The sequence below is a fragment of the Dermacentor variabilis genome, chromosome 4 (assembly GCF_050947875.1).
Source record: "Dermacentor variabilis isolate Ectoservices chromosome 4, ASM5094787v1, whole genome shotgun sequence".
Taxonomy (NCBI): domain Eukaryota; kingdom Metazoa; phylum Arthropoda; class Arachnida; order Ixodida; family Ixodidae; genus Dermacentor; species Dermacentor variabilis.
In genome coordinates this window covers 216,570,756-216,590,477 of record NC_134571.1, presented here as the reverse complement: position 1 = coordinate 216,590,477, position 19,722 = coordinate 216,570,756, and the positions used below count along the sequence as shown (strand labels likewise).

Below are 19,722 nucleotides of genomic sequence, written 5' to 3'. Positions count from 1 at the left end.
CGATGTGTCTGAGAGACAGAAGGTCCGCCCCCCTACTTTCTGATGCGTTGTTTCTCTCTCACTCTTTGAACGCGCTGCTTTTCCAGTCTCTGGGGCAGCACTACGGCGACGGAAGCTTTCATCTCCTGCTGCCCTCTTTTTGGCTTTCTCTTTTAGTGCCTTTAGTTCATTCTTCAATGAGGGACATCCTTTATCCGTTGCCAAGTGTCCACCATTACAGTTAGGGCACCGATATGGCTGACTTTCACAGGAATCTACATGGTGATTCCCACCGCATTTGGCACAGACCAGATCTCTGGTGCAAAAGCGCTGAACATGACCAATCTTAAAACATTTATGGCATTGCAAAGGCCGTGGTACGAAAGATCGAACAGGATAGCGCACAAGACCAGCATATATATGACTAGGCAGCTTTCCAGAGGCGAAAAGTATCTTCATGCACTTTGACGAGCCTAGCATTCGAACGCTAATTATTTTGCATGGTGGCGTGCAAACGATCATGTTCTTAAAAACGTCGTCTTTGAGATCCAAGTCCACATCAGATATGACACCAGCTGCTATATCTGTACCCTGGGGTATGTAGGGACGCGTGTGGACCCCACAGATTTCAGACAAACCAAGTAGAGTTTGCACCATCTTGTCATTAGTAGTATCAACAGCAATGACATTTTTCCAGAGGTTCACGCGAACCTCTTGAATTAGTCCAGGGGCAAGTTTCAAGAAGAAATCATGAAGTTTCTGTCGAGAGATTTCTGTCGAGAAATCATTAAGTTTCTCCCGGAGTCCCCCCGCCTCCCGGGACCGAGCCTCCCCCCCCCCTCCCCTGAGTAGTCGGCGCCTATAGCCCCCAGAAAGGTCACTTCACTCGCTGCTGTTGCTGCCGCGCTTGCGTCTTGACTGTGAGTGCCGCGCTCATCGAATGTGATGTTCATGTTTCCTTGTGCGCGCTGACGTTATATGCTTGTTAATTCAGTTAGTAAGTGAACGTGTCCAAGTTTATATGGCCGATAAAACTACTATGCTTAATTTGTATAGCTGTACACTAATTTGCCATTGCACTCGATACTTCGCCTTGCGCGCGATACTGCGGCTTTCTTTAGTACTCCTAGTTTATCGGTTGTATTTAGATCTCCTTGCATAATGATGAAGTACAGAGTGCCACTGCGGACAAAGAACGGAAAGGCACGACGTAGACCGAGCACTGACTTCTTACTAAATTTTATTCTCGTAGCACTTGCAACTGCCGAACCATGCCTGACAAAACAAAGAGAACATATGCTATCGTTAGGCACAACACCGGGTACCTCCTTCTGTGCATTCCAGGTAAACAAGTCCCTTTTGGGATAAGGTGGCAGAAGGTGTGCTGTCATAACTGAATTGAGCAATTGTAAATTGCCGTTTGTCTTCGTCATTCTTTTCCGTCCTTTTTATGATATCACGCTGTGCACATCACGGATTACTAACTAGCTCGACCTCGCACCTTTCTTCCGTAAAAAAAAGGAAAAGAAAAAAAAATGCTTGTACGTTGAAAATAGCTGAGCTTCAATGTTGCGAATTTTGATGTAACGAAATGAAGTGCCTATTTTAGCAACTGCATTACATGGAGCTTTAGCTGTACTGCTTAGATTACGATTAACAAAGTAGCGCGCAATATAAAGACACTGACAGATGGACACAAGATTAGTGCTCTCCGTGCCGCCTCAAAGTCCTGTGATTTTGAGTCTTCGTTTATTATTCGTAATGACTACGTACTAAAAAATGTTGCACCTATTGTCATGCACTTGTCTTTGTAATTACTATCGTAATATAAGCTATTGCGACATTGAATAATTGATCTAATTCGCGTGTAGTGATTCATGATGTTGCACACATTCAAACCAGCCTGAGCGCTCCTTCGGCATGACGCCTCTGCCGGGAAGCGAGGCTTCCTCGAAAAAAAGCGCTGGCAATCTAACGTTTAAATTTCAAACTACTTCAGCACCGCACATTAACGTAACCCCTTGCAGAGACGATGTGTATATTTTCTCATCGAGGCATGCATCTTGTTGAATAATTCCCAATAAGACCGATATACAGGTCAAAGTTCTGCGCAAATTCCTGGGCCTTCCTAAGTGCAATTCCATAACAGCAACTAAAGAACTTGGAAGGACGCCAAATCTTCGCTTTTAAGGGCCCCTTACCAGGTCTGGCCATCTTGAGCTGACAAGCGCAGATCATACATTGCGTGATAACGATCGTGTCTGCAAAATATTGCATCGCTAAGCGCCGCGCAAAGATCTGAAATTTCAAACCAAACGCCGTTTTTGTTTGTGCTCGCGGCCGCCGCGCTCCAAGCCGGAGGATGCCGTACTAGTGTGCCTGCGCCTACGTACTGGTGTTCGCAGTGTGACGTCGCTCGTGGTGACAGATGACTTCGAGAATTATTCAAGACAGCATCTGTTATCTGTGCGATCTGTTGCTTGAATCGACAAATTGAAGTTTAGAGAAATAATAAAACCACAAACAGAATGTGTGCGTGTTTTTCGTTTCACTTCGCACTGAAGCAAAGAGATGTACTTCCGGTTCGTCTGCTTGTTCTCACGGTCGTGCGATCACGTGCGTAGGTACCGTAACTATGTGATTTTCTACCGCGTTCAAGCGCCGTAATCATGCCCTGCGATTCGCTTCTTCTGCCTCAGTATTGGTGTAGCACTGAATTATACCGCTAGTCGTGTTTCCTTGTCCACAGCACCCAAAATCGTGCGCTGCGCGAACTAGGCAACAGCTCACGCGCGACGCCGTCACCGGAAATGCGTAGCGTCGAAAAACAAAAGCGACGAGCAACAAAAAATGAAGGCGGGACCTGTGACGTATGCGTCACGCCATCGTCGAGGTCTGGTATGGGAGAACGCAGGGAAGGAATTTCACTTGCGAAGGCTACACGGGGCGTGTGGAGAGAGCGTCTTGCTTGGCAGTGAAGTCCGCCTGCTGAAATCGGTTTCCCGGCACTGAAATATTTGTATCCTGGCTGTTAATGAGGCGATTTGAAAAATGTTTGCGGCAGAACGCTCCCCAGAGGACACGTAACAACTTCCAGTATATAAACAAAATTTGCTATGGGGCCTCGTGAGGGGCCATTTAATAGTGGAACGCGATATCATTCAAAGATCTCCGACCACTTCTCACGCTTCCCGGCAACTGCAGCTTATGTAACCGTTATATTTACCGTAAAACGCTGGCGGCGAACTCTATGCCCGAAGGTGAGCTTTCTAGTAGAAACGCCGCCTCTTGCGTGGGCCGCGATGTGGCGGAGGCGAGCGTCACCTAGAGGTGTTTGCAAGCAACCGGCCTTATGTCATGTGAGATTTGTGCACGCCGGCACGCGCAAATCTCGGTAGCCATAGCTGCTCTATGGATCGTAGAAATGATCGAAAAGGGGTTCGTGCTGGAGTTTCCGCGTAACAAAATTATGTTTCCTAATATGTTCGAATTACATATTACAATCCGACGCTATCCTGTCTGTAGGTTGTGTTTAGGCTGTAGTTTTAGATTTTTCTGGCGCATGTCCCTTTGAGGAATTTAATAATTTCAGCACTGTCTCTGAGCCGCGCGTTGGGGCTGGGTGGTTGTGCTCCGGAATGATGTTTAGCGAAGCGACGTCCGCCGCCGACATCAGCTTTTTCAAGACATCGGTACCCTTAATGCTACCGCGTTTAAACGCAGCGCGTTACCATTTTATTGCAAATCACATTGCGGTCAAAGCTGCAAGCGGGCTTATATGGCACGTCCGAATAGCTATTTGCGTTCTTGCTTGCTTACCAACAAGAAAACCACGCACAAGGTGTAGCTGTGTCATTGCGGCTCTTTTCGCATCGTAACCATGAAAGCGCACGTTTGCCAGGTCGTCGTCAAACCTGATGTAGTTCCTGCACATTCACCTCGAGTTCCAGTAAGCCTTGAATATTGGGGGCGAGCTCCACCACTGGAAAAGTTGACGCCACCGTCGGCGTGACGTGGCATGGGGGATCACGTGGGCATAGCGGCTCTTTCGGAAGTGCCGAAGCGAGCTTAAAACGAAATTTCTAAGTCCGAGCTGTGCTGCGGTTCTTATTAAGTGGTGAGGCTTTCCCGCCTTGGGCGTCTGCTTGACAACATTTAAAAGTAATATAATAGGTAGCGGCTGCCTTTAGAAGCAGGCAGCATGGTAGGCTACTGCTCGGTGCCGCAGTGCCGGACGTACCAACGGAGCCCGTTGTCAGTCTCATTCACACGTAACCGCGGGACAAGATGCGTGAAGCTCGGCTCGCGCAACTTAGAGCCAACAAACGGCCATCGGCTACAACTCGGGTATGCAGACAGCATGAATGCGAGGAAGATTTCTGCTACGGCGTCGGGACTGCGATGTTCGGTGAGTAGCAGAAAACGTGCACTGCGGCTCTCGCCTGCGCCCGTTGCCCGGCTACAGTAGTCCCGGTTTGGTCTACGCACTTGTTGATGCTATATGCTGGTAAGTTCACTGGAATGGAAAGGGAGCACTAAGAAGCACATTTAAAGAAGGCATGGCACATGGTCATATGTTTGTGTTATAAACTAATGTACTGGATTACGAAAAAGGAGCAGCCGGAAACCGCTCGCTGTGAAGACCGATAAACATACAGTGCGACGCAACTGGAGAAATATTATTGATACGTCCAAGAATTTACATAAGAAAAGACGAGAAATCGAATCGTCACGATGCCACATCACAGTCGCCGTAGGCTTCGAAGTCCCTATAATGAAAGATTATTTTTGAACAGCTCTGATAGCGTCCACGCCACGATGGTTGCGTGTGCACTGTCAAATGTTCATATTCTGCGCCCTAAAGCTCTCAGCACGGTGCGAAAATGCGGTGGCAGCCAAACGAAAACATTGTGCGCGGACATGCACGCCGACGCGCAGTCGGTCGCTGCGAACCCGTGCGATCGCTGCATTGAGGCTTCATTCATGACACGTGGTTTACAGATGGCCGGGTCCCTGGCCTTCTGCACAGCATTCCTTTATTCCCAGTACGACACGCTAACACACCTTCACTTGTTCCCGCACCCACCCGTCTTACACCCTTGCCCCTTTATAAGAGCCCTACCTATATATACTGTGGCGAGGAAAGCGTATGTCGCCTTGAAGAAGACAACTCCACTTCTCGAAACATTGGCTCCTGCTTTCACCTTGTCGTTTGCTCATCGTCTTGAATTTCCATCTCCCGCCTTCCCCGTATTTTCCCTGGATCACTATAAGAACATGTTTCACAAAGCTTGCTTTCAGCGTTTGCCTACCTTTCCCGCAAGAAATCGGTTCGGGAGGCTCCATCGCGGCGACCGCGCGCAGTGGCGTTGACTCTACGCGTTCGGTAAATAGATAGCGTCTGTAAATGATTCTGTGCTGTCAGTTTGCCCGAAATTATTATTTTGACAGTAAAAAACTTCCGTAATATTGAGAGTACTTACAAAAATGTCTAGTAGGGCTGCAGCGTGGTGTTTTTATTAAGCGCCGTAAGCCAATCTTATGAGGAAGGCGCCTTGTTATCCCTTATGCTACGCAAGGGAGACGCTTCCTACAGATGGCGACTCCGTAAGTCCTCGCCCCCGATATCCAAGACGCCAACAAGACCTGAATCTGTCGGCAGCCTTGAAAGATGCTCCATTGTTGCTATTACTCAAAGTCTCTGTAGTGGCTGCGTGTATGTTTGCAAAGATGACGCTGTCTATAGTTGAGCAGCTGCAAGGGTGGTTCTTGCTTAATATATTCAGATATCGAATCGAAAACAACAGATCGGACAGATGACAGCCGTCGCGCTTGCCCCATTGCTTACGGCACTTCCACCCATGAGTCAGCAAGCTCTCCCCACCCCAACGATCTGTTGGGGAGGGGGGCGCTCCCCGGCAGTACTTTGCGTATCAGGAGAAGAACCCCCCCCCCCCCCGCAAGTTGTGAATATGGGTATTTCACAATCGGGCAGCTGAGAATGGAAACTGCGATGATTTTGAATAGATGTGAAGTCACTGCGGTAGTATATTACTGTTATTATGCTTACACACGCACACACACACACACACACACACACACACATATATATATATATATATATATATATATATATATATATTACTTAGATTTAGGTGCACGTTAAAGAACCCCAGGTGGTCTAAATTTCCGGAGTCCTCCACTACGGCGTGCTTCATAATCAGAAAGTGGCTTTGGCAAGTGAAACCCCATAATTTCATTTTTTTCTATATATATATATATATATATATATATATATATATATATATATATATATATATATATATAACTGTAAGTGACGGAGCCTGTGAAGCCGCTCGATCATCCATACAGGCATTTGACTCCGTTCTTATTCTCTTGTGAAGAACAGATGCCCCGATAAAGCTATGCGAGCTTGCACCTGTGCATTTGATCCCAGGATACTTACCGAGAGCTATGCGTTCCCCCCGGCATACCGTAGAATGATATAAATCTTTTATCCTGTCTACGTCTCGGACGAATGCGTTTTACTTCTCTGGAATGACCACAAGTCCCGACTGTGAAGTTTATGCTAGCAAAGAGAGACATTGCTTGCGTTCTTTCATAGCGTTGTCCTTTCTTTGCGCAAAGGACAACGCTCAGCACCGCTATCTACGCACTCGGCAAGTGTTCCATTGTGGGAAGCAGAATTGGTTGGTCCGGGCACTAGGCGACGTGAGCCTGAATTGCTTTAACAGTAACGGCGTGTTTTCCGAAAGCATCGCGGCTGCCTGAGGATGTGGTCACCGTCCTACCGTTTTCGTACTCATAGACACTTCTCACATCCTAAATTCTTTTCTCCTTTTCTACGCTTTACTCTTTGGCTCTTTGCGGACAGCCCAGATCATTTGTCCATTGCCCACCTGCCATTTTCCAGCCTTTGAGATCTTATAAGCGCTTGAAAATTTTGAGGCTTTGATTACACATCGTAAACAACGTATTTGGATGTTCACACTGCAACTGATACACGATAGTTCTCGCACTGTGTAATGACTGAACAGTAAGCCTAGCCGCCACTGTGCTATAGCGGCGACGGTGGTGTTGATCACCAGGTCGCGGGATCAAATCCCCGCCGCGGCGGCCGCACTTCGATGTGGGCGGGCGAAGTGCAAAAACGCCCGTGTTCCCTGCATTGGCGGCACGTTAAGATACCCTGGTGGTAAAAATTATTCCCTCACTACAGTGTTCCTCATAATCAAATCGTGGTTTAGGCCTTTAAAACCCCAGAATTCATTCAACAATAACTTCCTTAAGCGAGTCGGAATTGCGCGCAGAAAGTCATTATACGATCCAGGCCAACCAGTTGCTGCACTCGTCTTTATTCTTACAGTCGTTCTTGTTTCTCTTGCACAGTTTATTGGAGCATGCCTGTTCAGCATCACACTTGGGAGCGTATGTCGTCTGTTACATTCGCTGTATAACACGGAAAGACTCCAGCGCAAGTGAGTGCATTGGAGCAGATATTTTCACACCACCGGTCCACGCGTAAATCCCAATGCTCATTCTACAGTACGATACCCAATGAAGTCAGCCTCCAGCCGTCATTCAGGCAAACATGGCCTCAGAGCATTCCCGAAAGGTTTTCATCATACGTACCATTTGTTTTCTAGCTGCAGATGCAGCGATTGCAAAAAGACGTAATGGATTCTTTACCCATGGCACTCTCTCATTCCTCTGCAGTGCCGACGGCTAATTACTAGGCGATGAAATAAATAATATCGAAGCCACATTCCTCTCGTTTAGTCAGGAGTAATCAATACGCTCTATGAAAGGTTCCATGACTCGTGGGAACGAAAGTGCACAGATCTCGAGCGGTGCCGGCTGCCCAATCAGCGCCGTAGCCGCTCTCCATTGGGGCTGTCGTTCTGACGGCAGTCGTGCTGCCGTTTCTCTCACCAATTGATATTGTGTGTTATCTGTTTCCAATTTCTACAGTTTTTAATACAACAGTGAGCTTTTTTTCCCCTTTCACTCTCGTCTTTTAACTGAGGGTGATATATTTCCTTTCTTCTTTACCTTCGTATGCTTCACGGCGATTCCGCTGTCATTGTGTGCTGTTTTTGCGTGTGTGGTGTGCAGGAATACCAGTTCCAAAGACAGGCTAACCGATGAACACAAAAAACAGAGACACGGAATGTGTGCGCATCCGGTGCCGAATGATTCGGCCCTCTGTTGCGCCTGAGCGTTCGGCATCGAGGCTCGCTTTTGCTCACTGAGGACTCGCCGCGAAACACCTCTAAACGGCTGAACTCACCGAAGCCGCTCCGAATCGCTTCTTCGATCAGATAAGAAAGAGTGGAGAGAAGTCCTGGCGCGTGAAAAAACGCAGTGCGAGCGGGAATATAGTGCACGTCAAGTCCTACGCATCGCAAGCTATACCGTTGCTTTGCACTTTTCTTAGCTGTGTTCAATCTCCACTGCCTGTGTAGACAGAACTTTCCTTATATTCCCCGTCATCTCTACAAGATGAGACAACTAAGAGAGCAGCTCTCCGTGGTCTACTGGTGTGCGATACGCCGATCTATTGTAAGTTCCTTTATCTCTTCCATTTATTCCGCCCGTTTATGCGTCCTCATGGCTTAGCTTGGGCTCTCAATGATCAGAACTTTCGCTAGAAAAGGAGGCAAAATAGCGAGAGAAGTAGGAAGGCGCGCAGCGCCCTCACTCTTGTTTTTAAGAAAAGAGTGATTGAAATTGATGGCCTTTGAGATTTAGCTAGAAAAATATACGATAGGCAAGAAACCTCTCTAGCCACATTTTATTTTTTCCTTCGCAATTCAGTGATGCTCGGACCTGTCGCTTCAAGGCTCATCCGATAAAAGGGTTCTGAACTAATCTATGCGGCAATAATGGAGGCTCCTCACAACGTGAAAAAGAAAATGTACGATTTTGTGTCTCCTCAAAAACGCAGTCTGCACAGTTACTAAGCATAAAAAGGTGCGCAACATTTTCTTTTTGCGTAATTCCCTGTGGTATTATCAAAAAGTTCCGGTGCGTCCCGCATTGTCGACCTCTTTTCCACTCCCTGTATCTGCTCTGAGCACTGTACAGGTTCTTTAACCTAACTTAAACCAACGATCTTCAAAAAAGTGGTGGTACGTGCACAACATGCAGCCCGTGAGCGCACTTTTTAGTCTCTAGCGGCAGTATTTAAACTTCTATGGTGGGCTATAGTGGGTGCAAACTAAGTATACTGAAGTCATGCGCGACTTCAATGCGAAAGAGAGCAGAACGGAGGCTGGTGAACAAGCAATTGATAGCTACGTCATTGATTCTACGAACGCTACAGGAGAGACGTTAGTAGAATTCGCGGAAAGGAATAAGCTCCGAATAATGAATAGCTTCTTCAGGAAGTGTAGCTACAGGCAGTGGACCTGGGAAATCCCTGATGGAGAAACGAGAAATGAAATATATTTCGTACTTTGTGCCGATCCCAGCATAGTGCAGGATGTAGAAGTGTTACGTAGAGTAAACGGCAGTGACCGTAGATTAGTGAGGTCTAGTATTCACCTCAGTATGAAGAGAGAAAGAGTAAAATTGGTCAAGAAGAAACAGGCCAACCAAGATGCAGCAAGAGTGACAGCAGACCAATTCAAGCTGCTGCTCGCAGTAGAAATGTTTAGCTTCAAGCCTAAGAACAGATAAATGAAGATGACAGAGGTAATCAATGAAACCGTAACTAGGTTGGCTTCACAAGCAGCAATTGAAGTGGAAGGTAAGGCACCAAGGCAACCAGTAGGTAAGCTCTCCGAAGTAACAGAGGGCCTATTAAAGAAACGACAAAGAATGAAAATGTCCAACTCAAAGTACAGAGCATTTAAGGAAATGTCAAAACTTATCAGCAAGGAGACTGTAAGGGATATTTGAAATTAAAATGTGAGGAAGACTGAGGAAGCAGCAAATTTAGGATGCTGCATGAAATCAGTGAGAAGAAAACTGCATAGCACGTCTCCACTCAAAGGTGTCTGCACTCAGAGATAAGCAAGCTAATATCGTCAGCGATTCGGAGATATAATATCAGCAGCAAAATAATTTTATACCTAACTGTACAGTATATAGAGCAGCCACGCTTCTTCCACTCGAAGTAGTAATGAACAGGATCCAGAGGCTCCTATAACTAGCGATGAGGTCAGAAGGGCCTTGCAAGACATGAACCTGAAAAAACCGGCAGGAGAAAATGGAATAACAGCCTATTTAATCAAAGACAGAGGGAATATTATGCTTCAAAAGCTTGCAGCCTTTCACACGAAATGTATCATCACTTCAACGGTTCAAGGCAACTGGAAGAATGCCAACATTATACTAATCAACAAAAGAGGAGACGTTAAAAAGTTGAAAAGTTATAGAGCCGTTAGTTTACATTCAATATTGCGTAAAATATTCACCAAGACAATTTCTAATAGGATAAGGGCAACACTTGACTTCAGCCAACCAAGAGAAGAGGCTGGCTTCAGGAAGGAATACTCTACAATGAATCGAATATGTGTCATATATGAGGCAACTGAGAAATCTGGAGAGTACAATCAACCCCTCTATATGAATTTCATAGATTATGAGAATGTATTTGATTAAGTAGAGATACCGGCAGTCATAAATGCATTAAGTTCTCAAGGAGTACAGGAGGCGTACGCGAATACCATGGAAAATATCTACAAAGATTCCAAAGCTACCCTGACTCTTCACAAAAAAGTAGAAAGATACCTATGAGGAAAGGGAAGAAGTGCTTGGAAGAACTATTCAAGCTATTAAACTGGGAAGGCGCAGCACGGAAAATCAACAGCGAATATCTCAGCAACCTTCGGTTTGCAGATTACATTCCCTGTTCTGCAATACTGTAGACGAATTGGGACAGCTGATTGGACACCTTAACACAGAAAGACTAAGAGTTGGGTTGAAGGTTAATATGCAGAATACAAAGATAATCCTCAAGACCCTAGAAAGGGAACAAGCGTTGAAGATCCGCAGTCAGCCTCTAGAGTCTCTGATGGAGTGCATTAGCTAGATTAATTACCCACAGGGGACATTTATCATGAGAAGGAAATTTACAAATGAATAAAAATAGGTTGGTGTGCGCACTGCAGGCATTCCCAGATCATGACTGGACGTTTACCACTAATACTGAAAAAAAAAATGTGTAAAATCAATGGATTCTACCTGTGCTAACATACGGCGCAGAAACTTGGAAGTTAAGAAAGACGCTGGAGAACAAGTTAAAGACCGCACAAAAAGCGATAGAATGAAGGATGTTAGGCGTAACGTTAAGGTACAGAACGAGAGTGGTGTGGATCAGCGAGGAAACGGGAATAGCCGATATTCTAATTGACATTAAGACTATAACATCGAAATCGGCAGGCCATGTTGTGCGTAGGGTGGATAAACGGTGGACCATTAGAGTTACAGAATGGGTGCGAAGAGAAGATAAGCGCAGTCGAGGACGGCAGAAGACTAGGTAGGCTGATGAAATTACGAAATTCTTCCTACTTCACCTGCCGAACAATACATCGACAGAGAAACTAGTGGCACTTGGTTTAAGCAACACCTTCGAAGAACTAAAAGAAGCCCAAAATATCGCACAGCTCATGAGACTCCAGCAGACCAAAACGGGAAGGGAACTGCCAATAAGGCTAGGCTTTGCGGAATCAGTCAAAGAAACGCAAAGAACGGAGAGGATTCCTGATGAATATCGGAAAACATACACTGTTAGCCCCCTACCCAAAAACATGGACCTAAACCTTCACACGGCGCGAAGGGACGCAAGGGCGAAATACGTCGAAAAGTACCTGGCCACAAAAAACACAACAGCATACACAGATGCTGCAGTATACGCCAAGCAAAGAGGCACAAACATAGTAAAGTCAGCTGCAATAGTAATAAGCCAGGACTACAAAGAGATCAGCAGCGCGTCAATGAAGGACTGCTCGGTAACGGAGGCTGAGGAAATAGCCGTTGGTCTAGCGACAGTGGAGGGCTACCAATCCGAGAGGTCTTTAACAATAGTCACCGACTCGCAAGCTACCTGTCGGAATTACATGAACGGCAGAATAGGACGCAGAGCGCTTCACATCCTCCGCTCCTGTAGGGCTAACAACAAAGTCAAGCATACAATTTTCTGGATACCGGGACACGCTGGAATAGAAGGGAACCTAAGGGCGGACAAGACAGCTCGAGAGCACACAAACCGAGCGGCCACAAGCACCGACCCTGAGGAACCCCATACCAGTCAACCAAAGCTACTCAGACATTCTGAATTACTATAAGGGGGTCCGAATCAAATACCCTCCACATCACAACAGCCTAAATCAGCACGAAGCAACCTCTTGGAGGAGGCTGCAAACAGGAACATACCCAAATCTAAACACACTAAGCAAGATGTTTCCCACCCAGTACAGAGATATTTGCCCCTGGTGCGGCGCCAAGGCCACCTCATATCACATTACATGGGGATGCGTTCAGAATCAACAATTCCTTCAAATAGACGACCTGAGTGCGGAGCAGTGGGAGAAGGTGCTCTCCAGCAGCGACCCCAAAGTCCATCATGGACTAGTAAGGCACGCTCACCGAGTATAGCCACCCTTAGTGGTGCCCTGGAATAGGGGCGTCGACCCTGCGCAGATTGGGAAGAAGACCGTGAAGACGGCCGACCACATCTGCCACCGCTAATTTCTAACCAATTAGAGCAAATAAAGTTTTTCCTCCTCCTCCTCCTCCTCTCTGGCGCAAGTTGGAATCAGCTGGCGTACGACAGGGAAAATCGGAGATCGCAGGGAGAGGCCTTCCTCCTGCAGTGGACATAAAATAGTGACATGTGTACTTGTTTATCTTTTCCGGATGACCGCTTGTCACCGCCTAACAAGTGTTATCGCACAGCGCAGGACGCACCTGGCATGTATCGGCAGTTTCTAGAACGTTATCGATGGTTCCATCCGCTGTCTGTCACCGAACCTTGTGTAATCTGACTGCATATATGCGCGACGCGAATAGTGCAGAACTTTGTGGAAGACGCGCGGGTCCCAGCGATTACTCTGAAACATTCGACAACTGATTATGAGACGACGCGCTTGACGCGCTGATGAGATTTTCGACGATCGCCGAGTGTGTTCCCCGCTATTGTTGTTCTTTCAGTGTAGCCTGCTTTTGAGGGCACAAGTTCGCGTAATAAAACGCTAGTTTCGTTAATCAAAGTTTTGCTGCCTTCTTCACCGTCACTATTACTTGACAATAGATTGCTGATGATGATGATATGAGGCTGCATTCGGAGCATGGCTGCAGATGGCAAAACGAGTTTTCTCGCCAAAAGCAATGCAAGACTTCAACCCCTCGCAGGGTCAGGAAATTTAAAACAAAAATTTCTCAGGAGGACATAAAAAATGTACATGACCACGGAACTTATTTCAGTTCTCAGCGCCAAGGACTATAATATTGGCGCGACGTCCATTATTGAATCCAACCGGCGCTGTCCCATTATTTTTTGATTGAATGATGTTTGATTCTGGCCTCTGCAGACATGATTTTGTTTGTTTTGCTCGCCTCTCTTCTTATTTATTTATTTATTTCTAGTGTCAATCCCTAGGGCGGGATTATTACAGGATGGGTGTGTAATAGAGACAATATACAGCTTCACGCAATCTACTCGACCTGTAAAGAAAGAAATGTAAACGCTCTAAAATTAACTGCACACAAGACGTATGTAACTTTGACTGAAGCACAGCCAGTATACATTGTCAATTTCCTCTTGCAGCTTTTCTAATGTTGGCTGCTCTACGTGAAATTGGTCAAGCGCGTTTCATTCCCTGATTACTTGTGAGAAAAGCTGAACCTGAGTGTTATTACAGACATATTCCTTATACACTGAGTGATGCTTTGGGTTCACTTTCCTACTTTTTACTTTACCCTAACAAAAACGACGGTGTTAGTCGTGAAGCGACCACTCAGCAATTGATAAATAAAAAAATAAAAACTTGTGGCGCAACCGTGGGCGCAACCGACCTTTTATATAACGAGGGCTTGCCTTTCAGCTCTTCCAAAGGTGTTACTCACTCTCGTTTGAGGTGTTTTTGATTATATGTATTCTTTGTATAGAGGTTATGAGCGATTTATTCTTGTGAAATATGCACCCTATTCGAGTGCGCATGTTGTTATATTGTAGCCTAAACAATGATTATTTTCTCTCTTTGCACAGGCACTTCGGGCTCGTCGCGGTGCCACCGACGCATCATGGACTCTAACTTGCTAAGAGCTTCAGCCTTAGCAGAACGCTGAGCATCTTTGAAACAGGTGGGTTGCTCATGAGGACATTCAGCTGTGTCGCAGTGTTAGCTTGTTTAAACTGGCTCAAATATCTGCATTTGTGTGGATCTGTGTGGGACAGAACACTGTATCGCAGTCGCAGAAGCAAGGATTCGGAGCCGCGAACCTCAAACTTGGAGCAATGGTAAGGCATAATTCACAATAAAAAGATTTTCTTGCTGTTAATGAAAAACGGGACGGGATGCAAATGAATGAGCGCGCAGCGCAACCACTTTCTGCCATTGTGCCGCAATTTTAACAATTTCATAAAGTAAACACAGTGGTACACCGCAGCTTCTCCTACGCCAGATTTACGTTGAGATTTATGTCCTGCATTGGCTGGAGCATCTGCTTCGGCAATGTCTGATGCATCACTTTTTAATGGACAGACACGCATACCTCGTTGGCTAGTGTAGTTATTTCACGTAAGACTTACTTTAGGTGTTGATGTGAATGGCGTTTAGAAAACGTGACATTCTGTGACACTAAACGATAATTCGTCAAGGTCAACGCGTTTAAAATAGGTTTAGAAGTGGAAATGGTTTGATCTATTTCGTGACTCAACTGCGCTCGAACTATTCTGAAACTAGGTTGACATATTTGTTCCTGAAACAGCCGTTTACTCCTGCTGGCGCTCATCTAGAGCGGAAAGAAAGGCGCACAAAGTGCCGGCAGTACAAAAGGTACAGCTGTAGCACGGGGCTCGGCAATAGAAGAAGCAAAGCTCTGGTGTCGAGGTCATTCGAACAGGTGAGCGAATTATTGCCGCGAACCCCTATACTCGTGTGCCGAACTCCGCAAAGTGTCGTAGTGTTGGAGTGTCGCCATTGTTTTAATGAGAAAGCATTGTATGACCAATTACGAGAAAATACGCCGTTGTAGTCGACGGCCCGGCAGAATGATGGTACCCAAAATGGCCGAGGGCAATGAGTAAAACCGCATAAAAAATACTCGAATTGACGTCAAAATTGTGAAGGAGATTTCTGTAAGCAAAGTAAGTAAGGGCCGTCGAAAAGAAAGATAAATTTTGGTCTTGGTTGGAGTGGAACGCAGGCCTCCGGCGTGCTAAACGAGCACGCTTCCCTGACGATACGGAGTCTCCACCGTCCTGGTTGACTAATGCTATCTTCGGCTGGTCCTTTCTGAGCGCTCTAGAGCGCTCTCGCGAGCGGCGTTCTCTTCCACTGGTTGAAAGAGTCTGCGCGCCTTGCGTTCGGCTGGTTCTTCCCGATCGCTTTGCTCCATTGTCGAGCGCTGCCGTCGGAGCAGTCGTCTTGACTGAAGCGTTTCCCACAACGTAATCACAGCACAGCGTCGCTGATGTTGTCGATGGTCCACCGCAACCTAGGCAACCTAGGCTACTGCATGCTGGCGTCTCGACGAACACTTGTCTCACGGCGCGACCGGCGGTTTTCCCGACAGAGAGAGAGATTCTTGTTTGGGAAGTAGGAACATGGGGTAAAGTGGCGCCGGGCGCTTTGGATTGGCGAAACATGGGACGTTGGCAGTAGTCACGTGGTTTCGCATCTGCCATTTTCTCCTCCGAGAGCGAGCCACACGTTACGCTTGCGCGCTTGACCTCCGAGTTCCCGGAACTCCGGATCTGCCCGTCTCTGCTTCGTAGTATATCGGCGACCAGTCGAAGATACCATAAATGTGGGCCTAGTGGGTGCGTCATTGGGCCCGTGAGGATGCAGCCAATGAGTAGGCTGCGTCCTCACGGGCGCAATGCAATGGGCGCGTCATCACGAATGTGTAAAATGTGCGTATGAAATAAAAGGCACTAATATCCTATTTAATGCCGCTGAGAAGGTCTTCGAGTTGTGAACTCCTCGCGGGCAAGCGAGCGCGTTGAGACACTTGGCGCGTTTTTATTTGGCCTTACCGCGGCGCAGTTAAAACGCAGATGAGAGCCTGCGCGCGCAAGAAGCGTGCAGAGAAAAACATTTAGCAAAAGTGACCATAATGCTTTCGCATTCCCACAGGTGCGCAGTCTTAAGTGTCTCTGCCGAATTTTTCTATGTTTCTCGTGCTTTTAATTTTGCTTGGCCTGTGAATAGTAGTTCCTGGTGCCACAAAGGCGCCAACCTCTCCTTCAATTTTACGTCATAAAAAAATGAAAGTTCTAGTTTGCTGATTGGGGTTTTCGGTTTTCACAATAAAAACGTGCGCTTGCGTCCGTTCCTTCAGTTGTTTTAGGCAACTGATGTTACGTGGCCCTCTGCTGTGACATTTGCTTTTCTGCGTGAATACAATATGTATAGTATTTCGGTGGTGTCCGTGCTTGCTTCACTTTAACAAGAAACTGTGTTGGTTGCAATATGTTGGTCGGGGTTCATTTCAGTTCAGTTTACTTTTATTGTTCCTTGCTATCAAGTTCACAAGGATCTCACACCTATAAAATGATGTCCTGCACATACGTTAGTGATTGATCAAAAACACACACGAACATGCTGGTATTTCTGTTGTGCATACTTTTAATACTGTTGAGGTAAGAAACAAGAAAACTCGGAGTGGCGGTTGTCTTTTCTGCGTCTGTTTTCTGCAGTGAAAATTGATATTTCATGCGCTTCTGGCACCGCCATATTCAGAAGTGTCACTATTTGTTCTCTCAATGTCCACGCCATTTTATGCCAATAGTAAAAAGCGCCTGAGCATGCCTTGCGAACACGGGTAGTGCTCGCCGCCAACGACGACCACGCGTGTCGTCGCCCTACTCGCCTGTTAAGACTCCAGGATGACGAGGCCCGATTTTTGACTCCTGTCGTAAAGCAGGCCAGACGTTTTGAGGCATATTATACCTGTTTGTAGGTTTTATAGCACGGTGGCAAAATATTTCTAATGTTTACTCAGCAAAAATGTTTCAAGTATTGGTTTGCATGGAAGCTTGTTCAGTGAACTTTAAGTGCAGATTTTCAATAGAATGCTATAGCAAAAATAAAAAAAACAAAAGAAATCATTTTATATTATACGTGCATTGTCGGAGCAGAATGCTGGTCATAAGCAAAGCATCTGAAATTGGATTGATTTCCATCTAATGTGTATTCGTTTCTATTTGAAATATAGGTAATAAAAAGCAAGTAGGTTACCGATGGATCGGCAGATTTACATCAGGTCAACATATACTTCAGTTGATATACTCTGTGCGAAATTATCGATAGATGTGCGTTGCGAGAGTGAATAGTGTTGTTGCATAAATATACATTTATCTTTGCCTATAATGACCTTGTCTCTGGTAGGCAGGAGTTTACACATCCTCATAACTAATGTCATCTGATTTCAACACATTAGGAACAAGAAAGCTGAGGCAAAAATAGGGAGTCCCCCTCTCTTTGCCTCACTCGCCCACGATTCCATCCAGTCCACCTCCACCAAAATGTCACGTGGAGAAGATAGGTTTAAAATATATTTACATGGTATTTCCAACGCGTTCACTGGCATTCAAGATGGCAGACAGTCCGCGCGACATGAGCGAGCGTCCTCGTCTTCTGTACTGCGCTCAGCTTCGTCTCTGGCAGCGCTTGGTAACAATACTGTTACGTCATAGTGACGTAGGAGAATAAGAGGGGGGCCCGACTGCGACTGACGAAACCACGTCTTCATATGGCGAACGTCTGCCCATAAAACAACACTCAAGCACGACGACAGTGGCTACTGCAGACCGCGATTGTTGAAATCGTATGTGCGGGTCAACCACCTCGGATTTTATGCATGACTCGACTCGTCGCGGAAGACGACGAAGTGTCTTCTTGACAGAACACTTGTTTCTGTGCTCTGCGAATTTTCGGTGAAAACTTCGCCTTTCGAGGTGCCTCGCCTCCCCGTCTTGCAACCATGGACGCGGAGCATGCCAGAGGCCCGCCTGGCCAGAATTCATCACGGCCGTCAGCCGCAAGGAAGCGAGTTGGCTCCCCCAGTGACACCGAAGACAGCGAGCTGTACTCTATGTCTGAAGGCGACTCATCCGACGACGGCTTCATACCCGTCCGGAGTAGGAGGGCGAAAAGAAAGATCATCAACACAGTGCCGTCAACTCCTGCAAGTACAACGACTATGAAGTCAAGGCCTGCACGCTGGCCACACGTCATCATTTTTATGCCGGAAGAACCGTCAAGCAACCTACGAACAAGCAAGCCCTATCCATTTTTCTGGAATGTGCGGTTCGGGATCAAATAAGGACAACAGAATAAATCCACGGAAGAATATACTCGCCACGGACGTGTAAAACCCGAGTGCGCTTGGAAAACGTCAAGAAATCGCGGAGCTAGGCGGAATCAAAATGCGTCTCTTTACCCAGATCAACGACACATCCATAGCCGGTGTAATTTACGACATCGACATTGCCATTCCCAATGTTGACTTACCTAGCCTCATCAAGCCGGAAAACGAGGGCACGATCATTACGCAAGGGCACCGCCTTGGGAATACGAGATGCGTAAAAGTAATTTTCAAGGGGGATTGCATACCATTCCACGTTGAAGTCTGATATTTCCGACATCCGGTTCGACCATTCATCCAGAAGTCGCTTCAATGCCATCACTAATTCAAGCCAGGGCACGTCAAGGGCGTGTGTCCCAACTCGCTATTGTGTCCCCGTTGCGCAGAACCTTATGCAGAAGAGACCTGCGGTGCCACGGTTCTGAAATGCGCCAACTGTAGCGGTCCTCACGCGGCCTCGTCGAAAAACTGCCCCCGCATCAAGAGGGAGCGCTCGGTCCTCAAGCAAATGGCCAGAGACGATTCGTCCCACAAAGAGGCAGCCGAAGTAGTCCGGCGTCGGCGTCGACACCATGTTACGTCTTAAAGAAAGGCGCATGCGCGAAGTGATACCCACTCCGTTACGGTACCACTTAGTCGCGCTGCGAATGGGCCCACCACTTCCACGAAGGAAGCAGATAAGACTCTTTCGAGCAATGGCCTACGCTACCGAGCCGCTCCCTTGCTAAGGAACCTCAGAAGGTCACGGCCCCACCGGAGCCTTCTCCGGCCATGGATGATTCCCCTAAAACAGATCGTCAAATTACCTCGGTGCTACGTTCCCTCATGGAGGCCATCCGAGCAATTTTAGTGCACATGGGGACACCATTTGCTCGAAGCGCACTTAAAGTACTGGACGCCTTAAGCCCAGTGCTTCAATCCCTCAACTAGAAAGGTGGCTACCCATACTCCATCCTTCCGAAAAGAAGTGAAGGCAGCGTCGGTCACACAGTGGAGCGCCAGAGGGCTAAAAGCACGAATTTCAGATTTTCGTCAGTTTGTGTACCCCAACTTGTTTCCACTCATCGTCATTTGTGTGCCCAACTTGTCGAAACAAATCAGACTGTCAGGGTACAAATTTATTATGCCATCAACAACTGGTGCATGCAGCAAAATCGTCGTTTTTGTTCGTCGTGAACTCAC

At 46.8% G+C, this 19,722-nt stretch overlaps 1 protein-coding gene across 7 annotated transcripts in view; it reads left to right on the top strand.

Annotated features, from left to right (window-relative positions):
- LOC142580110 (FMRFamide receptor-like) overlaps nucleotides 1-19,722 on the top strand; it is a 1,221,375-nt gene that overhangs the window by 617,629 nt on the left and 584,024 nt on the right. For all 7 annotated transcript variants that reach the window (XM_075690919.1, XM_075690918.1, XM_075690917.1 and 4 more), the window contains one exon: nucleotides 14,216-14,310. The gene's annotated coding sequence lies outside the window, so the exon portion shown is untranslated. The remainder of the gene's footprint in view (nucleotides 1-14,215; nucleotides 14,311-19,722) is intronic.